Source organism: Mastomys coucha, unplaced genomic scaffold (assembly GCF_008632895.1).
Source record: "Mastomys coucha isolate ucsf_1 unplaced genomic scaffold, UCSF_Mcou_1 pScaffold22, whole genome shotgun sequence".
Classification (NCBI taxonomy): Eukaryota; Metazoa; Chordata; class Mammalia; order Rodentia; family Muridae; genus Mastomys; species Mastomys coucha.
The window spans coordinates 115,084,101-115,089,279 of NW_022196905.1; positions in this window are offsets into that span (position 1 = coordinate 115,084,101).

The following is a 5,179-nucleotide window of genomic DNA, read 5'->3' on the forward strand; positions in this document are numbered from 1 at the left end:
TTTATTTATTATATGTAAGTACACTGTAGCTGTTCAGACACACCAGAAGAGGGCATCAGACCTTTTTATGAATGGCTATGAGCCACCATGTGGTTGCTGGGATTTGAACTCAGGACCTTTGGAAGAGCAGTCAGTGCTCTTAACCACTGAGCCACCTCTCCAGCCCTGAGGCAGGTTTCTTGTAGGAAGCAAATAAATAATTATTGTTTTTTTTAATCCAGTCTGCTAGTTTGTATCTTTTATTGAGTGTCTGACACTGTTTACAGTTACAATGAAAGTGTATTTAATTCCTGTCACGCTGTTGGTTGTGCAATGGTCAGTGCTCTCCTAATCCTTGTTGTCCCTGTTGCTCTAGCTCTCAGTGCTTCTCAGTAACTGACTCTCTGATTTATCATTCTCTTTTGTCTAAAGAATTTCATCTATAAAATGCTCTGTAGAGGTGGCTTAGTGGCCATAAATTTTGTTGGGCTGTTTTTACCATGGTATATTTTTATGTACCCATCAATAATTATAGATAATTTTGCTAGCAATAGTAGTATGAGTTGGCCTTTACATCATCATTCTACGGGCCTTCTGGCTTTTAAAGTAAGAATTCGGCGCATGCCTTTAATCTCAGAGCTTGAGAGGCAGAGACAGGCGGATTTCTGAGTTCTAGGCCAGCCTGATCTACAGAGTGAGAAGAAGGAAGCTCCTGCCCCTCCCAAAGCCGAAGCCAAAGAGAAGGCCTTGAAAGCTAAGATGGCAGTGTTGAAAGGCATCCTTAGCCACAAAAAGAAGAAATTCAGAACGTCAACCAGTTACCACCTTCTGGCTGCCCAAGACCCTGCGGCTCCGGAGGCAGCCAAATATCCTCGAAAGAGTGTGCCCAGGAGAAACAAGCTTGACCACTATGCTATCCTCAAATTCCCACTGACCACTGAGTCAGCCATGAAGAAAATATCGGATAACAACACTCTTGTGTTCATTGTGGATGTCAAGGCCAACAAGCACCAGATCAAACAGGCTGTGAAGAAACTCTGACATTGATGTGGCCAAAGTCAATACCCTGATAAGGCCGGATGGAGAGAAGTATGTTCGCTTGGCTCCTGATTATGATGCTCTAGATGTTGCCAACAAGATTGGGATCATCTAAACTGAGTCCAGATGGCTAATTCTTAATATACACTTTTTTTTTTTCACCAAAAAAAAAAAAAAAAAAATTCAGCCCTTAGTTCTATTAGCACTGCCTTTATAGTGACATGGTACTTACCCCATGCGGTTCTCAGGACACTTCCTTTCTGCTGTATGACATGGGGAATTTCCTTCCTGGTCCTGTCTACCTGCTGTTCGATGTCTTTTGTACTTGGATGGGCCTCTCTTTCCATAGATTTTGAAAATTCTCTATTATGATTGTATTGAAAATACTTTCTCCAGGAAGTGGGGTTGCATGCCTTTAATCTCAGCACTCACAAGGTGAGGCAGGCCAGCCTGGTCTACAGAGTGAGTGGCAGGATAGCCAGGATTATATATAAAGAGAAAAGAGAAGAGAAAGAGAGCGGGGGTGGGGGTAGAAAAGAAAATATTTTCTATGCTTTTAGCATGAAAATCATCTTTGGGGCTGGCGAGATGGCTCAGCGGGTAAGAGCACTGACTGCTCTTCCGAAGGTCCTGAGTTCGGATCCCAGCAACCACATGATGGCTCACAACCACCCGTAATGAGATCTGACGACAGCTACAGTGAATTATGCTGGAGCGAGTGGGGCCAGAGCAAGCGGGGCAGCAGAGGTCCTGAGTTCAATTCCCAGCAGCCACATGATGGCTCACGACCACCTGTACAGCTACAGTATACACATACAAATAAAATAAATAAATCTTTAAAAAAAAGAAAGAAAGAAAATCATCTTTGATGTCATATTTGGTCTTTTCATATTACATTAGTTAGTTTTTCTTGCTGTGATAACACACCACACCCATAAATGACTCACCGAGGAAAGCGTTTATGCAGGCTGACAACTCCAGAGGGAGACTCTGTAATGATGAAGGAGGTGTGGCAGCAGGCAGCCAGAGCAGGAAATGGGCTGATCTCATTCCCTCCGCCACCCTCCTCCACACACACACAGGAGACAAACAAGGAAGCAGAAGTAGGCTGAGGCAGTATTCCTCAAAACCTCTGGTCAGTGATGTGCTTCCTCCAGCAGAGTTGCACTTCCTAAAGATTCTATAAGCTCCCAAACAGCGCCACCTGCTGGGGAGCACATGTCAGACACCGGAGCCTATGGGGACAGCTCTTTTGTTTTTGTTTTGTTTTGTTTTGTTTTGTTTTGTTTCCAGACAGGGTTTCTCTGTGTAGCCCTGGCTGTCCTGGAACTCACTCTGTAGACCAAGCTGGCCTCAAACTCAGAAATTCGATTGCCTCTGTCTCCCAAGTGCTGGAATTAAAGGCGTGTGCCACCAGTGCCAGGCTTTTTTGTTTGTTTGCTTGTTTGTTTTTCGAGACATGGTTTCTCTGTATAGCCCTGGCTGTCCTGTCTCTGCAGATCAGGCTGGCCTTGAACTCAGAAATCCACCTGCCTCTGCCTCCCAAGTGCTGGGATTAAAGGGCATGCACCACCACTGCCCGGATAGCTTTTTTTTTTTAAAGATTTATTTTTTGTATACAATATACTGTAGCTGTCTTCAAACACACCAGAGAGGGCATCAGATCCCATTACAGGTGGTTGTGAGCCACCATGTGCTTGTTGGGATTTGAACTTAGGACCTCTGAAAGAGCAGTCAGTTCTCTTAATTACTGAGCCATCTCCAGCCCAAGTTTTTTCTTTCTTCCGTGTATTCATCATTGTATGTGTGTTTGTGTGTGTGTAGTACACATTTGTGTTTGTGCGTGGGAAGACTAGAGAACAGCCTTAGGCATCTTCTGGTGCATGTCCCTTTTGTTGAGACAGGGTGTACCTTTGATCTGGTCTGGACCGCAACTCACAGACTAGTGCTGCTGGCCAGGTCTCAGGGATCAGGGCTGGGATCAGTGTAGACCATCATTCCCAGCTCTTCTTGGCTTCTGGTAGTATAACTTAATCCTTCATGCTTGCCAGGCAAGGATTTTACCAGCTGAGCCATGTCCTAAGGCCAGCAGTGTCTACTGCTACTGTAGATTGGGCCCATGTGCTGGTTGGCACCATGTCAACCTGACATAAGCTGGAGTCATCTCTGAAGAGGAACTCTCAGCTGAAAAAAATGCCCCCAAAGACTGGCCTGTGGGCAAGCCTGGGGATATTTTCTTAATTCTTGATTGATATGGGAGGGCTCAGCTCAGCCTGGGTGGCTCACTCCCTGGAGCTATATGAAAGCAGGCTGAGCAAACCCCAAGGAGCAAGCCAGTAAGCAGCAGTCCTCCATGGCCTCTGCTTCAGTTTCTGCCTCCAGTTTCCTGCTCTGGCTTCTCTGGACGATGAACTACAGCTGTAAGATAAATAAACCCTTTCTTTACCAAATTGCTTCTGATCATATTTATCATAGCAATAGAAACCTACTTAAGACAGTTTTTGATTATTCCATAACAATTAAAAAGCTAATGAATCAGCTGCAGTATCATGGAATGCATTTTCATCTGAAAGTTGACTACAATATTAAATTATTTATTTTTGACAGGGAGCAGGTGTGTGAGCATTATGTGTGCATGCAAGCTGGTTCTCTCCTGGAATTTGTGAGTCCTAGGAACAAAATTCAGGTCATCAGCCTTGGTGACAGGCACTTTTTCCCACTGAGCCATATGACTGGCCCAGGTAACACTTCTAAGTCACAAAACAGAACACACAAAAACACATTTTTAGAAAAAAAATCCAAACAATAATAGGCAAAAATATACAGCCATACTTAACCTGGGGTGTTTTTATTTATTTATTTATTTATTTATTTATTTATTCATTTTAGTAAAGCAATCCATCTACATCAGGGCCTATATAACACTGTCTTTTTTCTTTCTTTCTTTCTTTCTTTCTTTCTTTCTTTCTTTTTCTTTTTTCTTTTTTTCTTTTTTTTTTTTTTTTTTTTTTTTGGTTTTTTGAGACAGGGTTTCTCTGTGTTGTCCTGACTGTCCTGGAACTTACTCTGTAGACCAGGCTAGCCTCGAACTCAGAAATCCACCTGCCTCTGCCTCCCAAGTGCTGGAACTAAAGGCGTGTGCCATGCTTATAACACTGTCAACACCATACAAAGCTAGTTGCAAAAGACCTATGTATGTCTCCCTTTAAGTAAATTTAGATGTGACTCTTGTCTTATGTATGTGTATGGTAGTATGTGTAAATTGTCTGTATGTGTGTATATGTATGTTTAGTATGTATCTATATGTGTGTATGTTTAGTGTGTGTCTATATGGTGGTTTGTGTGCTATGTGTATATGTTTGTATGTAGGCACTTTCTTTTTATAACAAAATGTGTTTGTTCTATGTGTGGAGTGTATGTATGTGTTAAGAGTGTGTATGTGTGTTTGGTGTATATGTATTTACAACTGTGTGTGTATTAGGTGTGCATGTATATATGTGTGTGGTGCATATATGTTTGGTGTCTGAATATATGGGGTATAGGGCATATGTTGTGTGTGGTGGATGTGTTTGATGTGTGTATATGTGTGGTATATGTATGTGTTTGGTGTGTATATGTATAGTGCATGTATATGAGTATGCAGGTACCTGTACCTGTGTGTAAGCTTTGTACAGCCCAAAGCAAGACATCAAAGTTTTTCCCTATATTTCTATTGCTTTCTGCCTTCATGGTGGTTCTGCATGGCCTAGCCTATAAGTTATCAGGTTTTGCCCTTGTCACTCTCCAGGGTTGGGGCTGCAGTCATGCACAGCCATGCCTGGCCTTTTCTGCAATGCTAAGGAGTCAAACCCAGGTCCTGTTGCTCATGGACCTGGTCAGGTCAGGTGTGCTTGCCACTGACCCCCTGAAAGCTACTCGGGACTCAGTTCAAATGATCAAAAGCCCTTTCATTTTCACCAATGTTACAGAACTTTGGGGGCAGCACAAAATGTAGGCCTGGTGTAGAGATGTACACCTCTAATCCCAACAGCAGAGGCAGGTGAGTCTCTGTGAATTAGAAGCTAGCTTTGACTATATACTTGAGTTCTAGGCCAGGCAAGGTTACACAGTGAGACCCTGTCTCAGAGCAAAACAAAACTGGAAAATATTAAAAGTGGGGCTG